This window comes from Condylura cristata, unplaced genomic scaffold, assembly GCF_000260355.1.
Source record: "Condylura cristata isolate star-nosed mole 26May11 unplaced genomic scaffold, ConCri1.0 scaffold00015, whole genome shotgun sequence".
NCBI classification, from domain to species: Eukaryota; Metazoa; Chordata; class Mammalia; order Eulipotyphla; family Talpidae; genus Condylura; species Condylura cristata.
The window spans coordinates 46,748,587-46,759,961 of NW_004567116.1; the positions used below are offsets into that span (position 1 = coordinate 46,748,587).

General features: G+C 33.4%; 1 protein-coding gene across 8 annotated transcripts in view; it reads right to left on the bottom strand.

The window, feature by feature from the left end:
• Positions 1-11,375, bottom strand: part of DLG2 (discs, large homolog 2 (Drosophila)) — a 1,159,995-nt gene that overhangs the window by 460,581 nt on the left and 688,039 nt on the right. The window lies entirely within an intron of this gene.

The window sequence follows — 11,375 nt, forward strand, 5'->3', positions numbered from 1 at the left end:
ATTTTTTATATTTGCTTATAACCTTAACCATTTCTTAAGCATAAATAATACAAGTGAAATTGCTGGACCACACTACTGGGATATTATGAGGTTTCTGATATCTCAAATTATCTTCTGGAAACATGGATCAGTTTATTTTTCTGCCACAAATACATGAAAAATCCAAGTTTTACCAAACTTGGCAGTGCTCACTTTAAAATTGTTCCTATTGAAATGTCATTTTGCATGAATCAGTTTCTAACAAAAGAGTGTGCATGTTGGACACAGGAATTTGAAGGTGAGTGAGATCCAGGGTAGCCTACTGCTGTTGACTTCAACAACTTCTCTTTACTAATTAGACAGAAAAGCCTGTGACAAAAGTACAATTCTTACTTCATGCCAGTGGTATTACAGAGGAGCTTTGCAATACTTCTGTTAAATGTTTTAAAATATCCAGATGTATTTTCAATAGCTAGGTTATTCTTATTTGGCTACTACTACATTATGGGGTGATTCTTTACTTTCTGCTGCAATGATATGGAATTAATTTATGTGTCAAGAGTATTAGCTTGGGTCCTTATAATATACAATCTCTGTACTATCTCATTACAATTTGAATTATATAATACCTTATAACATTGCCTCCCCTTCCCTTATGTTATAAACCTACCATAAGCCAGTTATTCTCTGGTGATGTAGCCCAACTTAAGGACCATTTAAATGGAGGGAAATTAAGCCAACTGATGTACAAATGCTATCCTGGGACTTGCCATTCAGTTGTAAGTCTGTCTACTGGTTTCTATAGACTTTTTCCAGACAAGTGTATTTTTGCCATTGCATTTTCTGTGTCTACTACTTGCTGATTCATCGATCAAGTGTTTATTGCATACCTTCTGTGTGCCAATCACTGTCTTAGGTACTAGAGATGTGTGGCAACAGTAAAAATGATCATCATAATCACAGTAGACACATTCATAGCCTGTATTACATGGCAGGCACATCTCTAAGTTATTTGAATACATATTGACACATTCAAACCTCACAACAACCTATGAAGTAGCAGTTATAATTATCTTCATTTTATCAGTGGGAAAAAAAAAAAAAAACTCCAAGAGGTCAAGAAATATGTCTAAGTCAATGATCTAATCAATGGGTAGAGGCAAAATTCCAAGCAAGCAATTTGACTCCAGAAATCAGTCTCTTAACCACTTATCTATGTTGCTTCTAGATAGACATGGTCCCTGGTTCCCTGAAACTCACATTCTAATAAGACATGTTTTGTGGAATGAATGGAAAGAAAAACAGACCCAGGTAGAGAAGGAGGATGTAGAGGGACAACAGATATGTGGAACACATATGATAATGACAGCTATTAATAGCAGAGAAATAACAAAAAGAAAATAGTACTAAAAATAAGGATAACTTATTTTGTTTTGACAGTGCCATGTATATATTTTGACAGAATCATATAACTGATCCTCATTATAGCTTCATGAGGTAGATATTAATAACGAGGCCCATTTCACATATTGGACTAATCTGTTAGAAGAGGTTAACTTGTGATAAAGAAGTCACACATGTTCCAGGTGGCAAAGCCATTAGCTGGGCCACAGTCTTCTGAAAAGATGAAAATAAGTCTGCCCTTGAGAGTGGATTTATTGAAACCTAGGTCTTACATTATTGATTCTTTATCCCTTTAGGAGGACAAAGCCTCATTACAAATTTATAAATAGAGATAATTATAAATTTCCAAATTATTATCAAATTCTGAGTAATCACTGAACCATTCACTTAGCACAGGGGTTAAATACCTCATCCTAATTTACTTAATTAAAAAAAATAAGCAAAATGTAAAATAGCTTGCTATATCTCACCTCAAAACCTTAGATTAGTTATTTTAGAACAGCACCATTTGTACTTAGATAATGAATATTTCCAAATAATGCTCATATATAAAGTTTTAAGATTATGTATGGAAGTGAGTGCTTTCTCTCAAAACCACAAATTATGTAAGATAGCTCTGAATATTGTGGTTTTGGTCCCAGAAATACGTATATTGAGAAACAGAAGAGAAAAGAAACTAGATGGCACCCACAGAGAGGATGGCAAGTCAATAAATAAAAAGCCAAAGGCTAGAAACCAGATGAATTAGATTCCAAAAGGGCACCCAAGCTATGACAAAGGCTCATTCTCTTTCTGTCCAGGTTAATGAAAGAAAACAGCTCATTAGATTATCAGTGAAGTAAACATGGGATTTGGCGATTACTTAATAAATTGTATTTTTGCCTGCCATTGCTAAGGTAAGCAGTGAAACAATCGAGAAAATGTTACCTTTAAAGCACATTTTCTAAGAATGACTTCATCGACTTTCAGATGATCAGGAAAATTTTTAGACCAGAAAGTAAAATTCAAGGAAAGGAAAGTGTGGAAGTGAGGGATACAGAAAGGGAGTAATGTAGAAATAATGGCAGTTTAAAATAATGGTAGTTGAAGTAAATGTACAGAAATTTGTAGATATTAGTCATGCATTGGGTATTGGCAGGGGACTGGCAATAGGCCATAATGATTAGCATCTGATTCCTGGCCCAGAACTTCCTACCTCCTGTAACCTTGGGAAACTTACTTAATCTTCTGAGCCTCAGTTTTGACATCTGTAAAGTAGGTATGATAAATCAAATTTTGACTAATGTAAATTTGCGTCCATCTTACAATACTTATCACTGCTAGCTCTTGTTATCATCATTATTACTGTTGTCATCATCCATCTCTCTTCCCAAATTCTTGAAGAGTTTCACAGAGCCTTTTCCTATAAACATCTGTGAACTGATGAGTTTAATTAGGGTTGATGAAGCTTCTGTGTGGCCTTTTTAAAATTCAGAATAGTACAGGATCTGGACCAAAAAATTCTCTTTTGTGCTGAAGTCTTCAAAATGCTTTTCACAAAAGTGGATTTATTTGGGTTAATTACATGTGTGCATAATCCTATGAACTCCTAAGATAAAGACCTACAGCTGGAGCTGATTGTATCCAGAGAAATGGGACATTATATTGATTGGCTCCTTGCCCTTTTCATTGTCTATCTTTATTTATTATTATGCATCAAGTATCTGCATATAATGAACACTGAGCAAATGGTCTTGTTTCAGGAAAAAAAAAAAAAACACGTGCATTTGAATGAAGTGTTTCTGGGACTGCACTACACAGGGACATTTGCAGTCAGGACTTACATTTGCAGTAAAACAGAGGACCAAGAATGAGGTTGGAGGTAAGATAACTCATTCTCTCAAACAGAAGAGGGAACATTGAGTTTGAGCACAATGCAGAAAATGAATGGAACAAACAGCTAAACGAAGAGGTTCCTGGAGACTTGCAAGAAGGGAACATAGAAAACTCTATGGGAATTCAAATGATTGGAAGAAAATATACATGTGATGGTAATAAGGTAGAAGATGTGGACAAGAGTAGACAGTAATTAGAGGAATGAACAATGTATAAAAGGTGAAACAGATCTTTTCATATTCATTCAGAAATACCAATATGAGCTTACATAAAAGTTACTTAAGATAATGTAAAAAAATGTGAGATTCCAGAAACACTAAAAAAAAAATCACAAACTTGAAAGTTAACTTTAAAAAGATAGAATTGTATTGATCATTAGATTTTAAGATAAATTAAAAAGGGGATCAAACCAATGTAGTAACACCAATGATTATGCAAATAAAGATGCATAAGACTGAAATCTCTGCAGTACACTGAAATTGTTTTAATAAACTTTATTTTAAAAATGGTTATTGATAAAAAGGTAATGCTAATAATTATTGTCTTGGGAAATAGTTTATTTTTAATATTTTTAGCAATGCAAATGCATAAGTTATGCTTAAAAGCTAATTATATTTTAAATGATCAAGTGCAAAGACTTGAAATAAGGAAGAACTGAAACGAAGTATAGTGAGCTCATTATGAGGGACACCTACCTGTACTTCATGAAGGACAGACAATTGGGAAAGGAAAGAAGGAAGCAGATTTATCAAGCTAGTGAAATGACTTAGATTTATTAGTCGTAAAAGCAACCTGGCTCGATCAGATTAAGTTTTAATGTAGAGTAGACCTGGTTTCAATTCTTAGTTTCATAAATTTTGATCAACAGACATTTAGTGAGCATTAATTTTCTTATTTGTTAAATGAAGATAATACTAATTTGTCAGTTTATGGTGTGAATGAGAAAGGAAGAATATCATGACCCCAATATCATATGACATAAGTGTAAATATACAAATAGAAATGAAACACTTTATTCAGACAGTGATTTTGCTGATCTTACTGCTAGAATAGCTGTTTTTGTCCTACTCATGGTTCTTTCTTTGAAAATTATCTTCCCCTACCTGAGAAACACTGACTCCTACAGTTTTTTTTCCCTACCTCAAACATTAACCTTCTCAAAGGGAATGCTTAGATTATTTTTTTAAATCTTCCCAGCCAGTGAACTATTAGTAAGCACTTCACTGCTGAAAAATTAAGCTAAAGAATAATAATATGGCATAGCAAAGGAAAAACAAACAAAATTTCCATTTATTAGGAAAAATAAAACATTTGCATTGTTTCTATTTTACATGTGTGTTGAGTCAAAGAAAAGGAGTAGGAAAAGTAAGTGGGCATTCAGCCAATACACATTTATTAAACACTCATTGGGTGCAAGGCATAGATATAATAATGAAAAGCTGTTACAGAATATGAGCAGCAGTTCACATCAATTCTAACAGTGCAAATTTCTTCCTCCTCCATTAATCACAAATGTCTCTCTTTACTTTTTATTTAATGTGGAGAAAGAGCAAATGAGAGCTCTTGATTGATTCAAGGCTCTTTGGCAGTGATAACCAAAATGACAATTTGATATAAAGCCCACTGGGTACAGAAAAAAACTTTGATTTTTGTTAATATTTATCACTTTTATCTTCATCTTTACTGTATTTTAAAATGTACATAACATACTAGCACAGTTATATATGTATGCAAATTAAAGAAGGGAGATATACATATAATTACAGGAATTTTTCTGTGATTTATTGATGAATGCATTGCTAAAAGAATTTTTAAACCATTGCTCAATATAGGAGCCAACATATGAACAAGCTCTATGACCAGGGTTAGTAAGCTGAATATAAGAAAAGGAAAGGTAAAAATCATTATAATGGGGAAGTCCTACAAGGTGGTGACTGAGTGAAGATGCCTTGATTGCCTCCTCTATATACTAATAACTGTATTTCAGTAGAACAAAGTCACTAACCCCAGAAAGATAGATGGATAATTACAGTCCATGTCAGGGTAGTTCTGTGATGAAAAGGGTACTAAAACTTTACAGAACTAAATTATATAAAATTGATGAAGAGTAACAGTGTGGCCAATCAGAATAAGTTTTGAGCAGGTCAACCAACAGGTCACATAAAATAGTCCACCATATATTAACCCCAGCAAAATTTTCACAGAAAAATCAATAAAAGTAATAAATATGATATAAAACCTCGAGAAAACATAAAGATCTCAAAAAAATTAATAAATGACAACACAAATAAAAAAAAGGTTAATGAGTATGTAAGTGTCAAAAGGCACCTAAATGAATCTAACACTAAGGCATTAAGTGAATCAGAAATGAATAGTTAAAATTAGAAATGAATAATTGAACAAATTGATTACAAGCATGGAAAGTGAAATAGAAATAAAAAAATCTCCCAAAACAAAACTCAAGGACTAGTCTTACAAATGAATTTTTCAAACCTTTAAAGAACCATAAATGACCTCCTTGCTTAAACTGTTTTCAAAATTGTAAGGAGATTGTTCCCTAATACATATTATGATACCAACATTATGTAATGCCAGAACCAGATAAAAGCAGAACAAGAAAAGAAAATTATAAAACAATTTCACTGATGATATCAACACAAATATCTTCAACAAAATATTAGCAAATTGAACTGAAAACATGTTACATGGATTATGCATTGTGATCAAGTGGAATTTACCCCAGGGGTATACAAGGATGGTTAATATATGTAAATCAATCAATTTAATACAATTAAAAGAAATGAAAACTAGTATGTGAATATGGATATGTATAGACAAATCCTTTAATACAACACATTACCTATTTGTGATAAAAACTAAACAAGATGGGAGTAGATGGAACCTTCATATAGAATTAAAAGTTCAACATTATAAAGCAATGACCAATGTAGCACTTAATGGAGAAAAACTGAAAGCTTTCCTCTTAAAATCAGAAATAAGGCAAAGGTGACCTCTGTCCCTAACTCTTTGGCTAGAGCTATAAGACAAAAACAGGAAATAAACAGATTCCAAGTCAGAAAAAAGGAAATGAAATGATCATGATTTCAGATGTATTCTATGTAGGAAATGCTAAAGACTCCACCAAAAAGGTCTAAGAACAATAAGTGAATAGACTAAAGTATCAGGTAATCAATAAAATAAATCCATTTAAAATTGCCTCAAAAAATCAAATATCTTAGAATTAACCTACATTGGTAAAGACCCTATAGTTATAACTATAAGCTATTAAAGAATTTTAGTGACATAAGGAAATGGAAGGACATCCCATTTGATGGAATAGGAGAATGACCATAATAAAAAAGCACTGCCAAAAGTAATATACAAATTTAATGCAATTCCCATCAAAATATCAATTATATTTTTCAACAATATTTCTATAAATGGACTGAAATGTATGTGGAATCACATAAAATCTTGAGTAGTAAAAGCTATTCTGCGGAAAAAGGACCAAACTAGAGGCATTTGCTACCTGCTCTCATTCTTTACTATAAAGTAGCAGTATTAAAAACATTATGTATGTCACAAATAATCAAAACATGGATTAATGAAACAGAATCAAAAGTCCAGAAATGAATTCACATATGTATCAGTGCTGCATTTAATAATGCATACATGACTATACAATGGAGGAAGAAGGATCTCTTTAATTGATGATGCTGGGATAAAAGAATAAAATGGGATCACTCTTTAAGTACATATACAAAAATAGATCCCAAATGGATTAAAGATCTAGTTGTTATATCTGAAATAATAAAATATATAACAGTCAATTAGTAAATTATATAACAGAAAATTAGTGATTATGTTCTATGGCAGCATCTATGGCAAAGGAAATAAAAGGAAAAAATACAGTTGTGATTGTGTTAAATCAAGTGAAAACGGTTTTGCATAGTAAAAATATGAGTTTAAAGAAGATATTACACAATTGAAGAAATAGTAACACAATATAAAATTAACAAGGGGTTAATATCCAAGATGTATAAAAAAATTACAACTCAACAATAGAAAAAACAAAAATTTCAACTAATAAATGAACAGCAGATGTGAACAAACAATTCACCAGAAAGGATATACAGAAGGCCAAAATGTATATAAATGGCCATCATTACTTCTAGTAAAAGAAATAAAGGTTAAAACTAAATTGGGAGCCTTCCCTGGTGGCACAATAGATTAGGATGCAGCACTGCAAGCTAGCCACAGCTACTTCAGCATGAGTTCAATCCCAGGCCCCTGAGGTGATCCACATGGTTCGGCAGACCTCTCCTGACCTGCCCACTGCTCCTCTCAGCAGTGTACTTTGTCGATCTGCCTGTTCTGCTCCCCTCTCTGTCTCTGGTGATTCCTCTCACCGCTCCTGCACTTCTGTCTTATACCCCAGTTCTGAATGCAAAAATAAATAAATCTTTAAAAAAAAATGGGATACTATCCCATACTCGTAAGAAAGGCACATATTCAAAAAAAAATCAGTAGTAAGTGGTGAGGAGAATGCAGAGAAGGAGAACCCCTTAGATTGGTCGACATATAAAGTAATAAGCCCATTATAAAAAGCAATTTGGGTATATCTTATAAAATTAGGGGTGAAAATCCATATGACTCAGTAATCTATCCAAACCTATTAACACAAAAATCTCTATACCTTACAATGTTTCTTGTAGCACTATGTACAGTAGCTATGACATATTATCATCTCTTAAATACCCATTACAAAGGGTTGTACTGAGATGATTATGATTCACATTATGAAACAGTACTCAGTCTTAAGGAAAGATGACATGCAACCAGTTCTTGTGAAACTGAGAATGTCAAGTACTTGGCATTAACATATCAGATAGCTGACAAAGTAAAATACAAAAACTAGCTGTTAATACATTGAGGACTCCGAAGTTAAGAGAGAAGGAATAATAATAGAATGTAAATATAATGCAAGACTTTAACCCTTAAATAAAAGTCATTGCAATTGCACTGCATTGTGAATTAATTACATTTGAAAAAAAAACTACAAGAGAGTTCAAGAAATATAATTATTCAGATCCCCCACCCCCTGGTGTTTTAGAAGGTACTCTAACTCCAGGGTATAGATTGTGAAGACCAGAATACTTCTAAAACTATTTCTTTGAGCCCACTGCTGGAAATCGCTAAAGTCACCTGCACTGGCCTGAGAGAATGAGTGTTATCATCAGATTCACCCTCTGAAACAGCAGCAACAGGGAAAGAGGTTAGGTGATGAGCAGATCAAGGTAGGACCCCAGTTCTTAGTCTGGCTACATATTATCATTTAAATAAAACAAACAACAAAAAAATAAAACATGACTCCTATCTCAGAGATTCTGATTATTTTGGGTTGACAGAAAATTGCACATCTACCATATTCACCAACTTAACCATCATATTCAAATGTGTATACCAAGACTGATAACCCAGAGGTGTTGAGTAAAACACTGAAAAGAATGTGAAGCTTGGACACAGACATTAAGCTAAATCTGATGTTATAATTTATAAATTATGAGTTATTATAAATTTCTTTTCTTCCTTGACTTCAAACTTTCTTTTCTGAAAATTAATAACAGTAATGTTGGAGTGAAGAGGTGCTACAGGTGAAGTATCTTTAAAGTGAAATCAGTGTATTAGAAAGAAACAGCCACATGGACAAAGAGTGGCAGGTCTGAGTTCTTATCTAAGATTGGTATAACCAATGAAAACATTCAAAAGTCTATTTGATAATCAGATGATATCTATATTATTGCAAGGATCATTTTCATATTGCTATTTGGATGATATTGGGCAATCTACCACAAATAATCATTTAATCCCTCACAATTAGTACTCATTCATAAAACTGTATTGTTTCTACTCACATTCGTTAAATTTGTCTGATATCATATGTAACCTTGGGATAAAATTAAGATATTCACATAGCACATTCCTTAGTTTACTCCACTGAACAGTAGGTCTAAATTTCTTTTTATTAACATTACTTTATGGAAAGTAATATTTTGAAAATTATACTATTAATCAAATTTAAATGTGCTTTTTGACCTTGGGATTTTACAGACACTTTAATATGCCAAAATTTGTTGAAAATCTATAAGATGTAAGATACAACTTGCAGAATTCTCCAAACCTCCTTGAGAAAAACTGACCTAAGGCAATGTTACCAAGATATAAAGACCAAAGATGTACAAGACTCGCCCAAGGTCAGCTGGTGGAGTAAACAGAACTAGTGATTGGGACTAGATTCAAATGCCCTGTCTCTGATTTCCATTGTCTTTCTACTTCAATGCCACTGCAGGGAACAGTTACCTTCCTCCTTTTCTACTGCTTCCAGTAAAGGAAAGACAATATCTAGACTTATTTTCTATAAAAGATTTACAAGTTCTCTCACTGAAAAAATTTTAGTCATATGTCAAGAAAATGTTACAGAAAAAAGGAGACTAAGATCATAAACCTTATATCACAATGTGACAGTTTTGAAAATGACATCACATACTATCACTGTGAAGAAGACAATCAGATCACACCAAATTCAAAAAGTTTCTGCTACCATATAGGAAAATGCAAAGATCACATTTCTGTTATACATGCGACTCTATGTGCCACATTGGAAGGATTTACTAATAAACATAATTATAGAACTACATAAAATACCTTACCAATCAGGGCCCTCCCTAGTGATGCAGCAGGTTAAAGTGCAGCACTAAGAAGCTAAAACCACTTCAGCATGAGTTTGATCCCCAGGTCAGAGGTGATCCACATGTCATAGCAGACCTCTACTGACCCACCTGCTGCTCCTCTCAGCAGTGTTCTTCATTGATCTGCCTGTTCTGCTCCCCGCTCTGTCTCTGGTGAATCCTCTCACTGCCCCTGTACCTCTGGCCTGTACCCCAGTACTGTATGCATAAATAAATAAATCTTAAAAATATATATATCCTCACAATCATCCATGATGTCAACCTCCGGCTATCTGTTCAATTAAGTTCAAGGTCAAGAGGAAAATTCTAGTCTGAGACTAAAACACTAGCTCTCCTACAATCCACAACAATCATGTTACTGAATTTTTTTAAAGATTTTATTTATGCATACAGAACTGGGTGTAAGCCAGAAGTGCGGGAGCGGTGAGAAGATTCACCAGAGACAGAGAGGGGAGCAGAACAGGCAGATGATGAAGTACACTGCTGAGGGGAGCAGCAGGTGAGACAGAAGTGTGCTGTACCATGTGGTTCACCTCCCAGGCCTGAGACCAAACTCACACTGAAGAGGCTGCCGCTAGTTTGCACTACTGCATTCTAACCCATTGTGCCACCAGGGAAGGGCCTGCTATTGTATTTTAACAAAATTGAAAACCCTAATTAATGCAAAGTGCCAAAAGGATTAAAAAAGTTGTACTTGGTAATAAAAATGAACATATACTATGTCTATGGAGAGGCCTGACATCAAAGGCCTCGTAAATCTCTCAAACACTGAGAAGTTTATTACAGGGGTGATTATTATAGAATATAGGATAACGTCAAGTAATATTCTATTTCCTAGGTAATTTTTAAAGTGGGGCAATAAGATACTATGGAATCAAAGTTATTTTCTCATAAGAGTGATCTTCTATAGAAGACAAATAAATATGTGGTAAAATTTTCTGTAATCTGCTGTGAGTGAAAGAAAATGTGCCAAACATTTAAAAAGACCAAGAAGTGTCAAAACAGTTATATATATATATATATATATATATATATATATATATGTAAAGGAAGAATGAATCTTCAGTTTTTTTAAAAAGAAAGGGTTTACGCAAGTCTGAAATCATATCAAGGAAACTTTTTCTGATGATGAGTAGTATATAATGGGTAGTTTTGGAGAGACACTAAGTTCTCCATCCTTACAATGTTCTAGCAGAAGTGTGGAACCACTTCAAAAGGTTGATTTTCTGTGGAATTGTGATATCCCAAATGAAAGCTGGAATTAAATCCCATGTAAGATAATTTTAAACTCTGAGATATAAGATGTATTTAAGGATAAAGAAAGTACCTCATATATGTGACTCTAGTGGTGTCCAACATTTTATATAT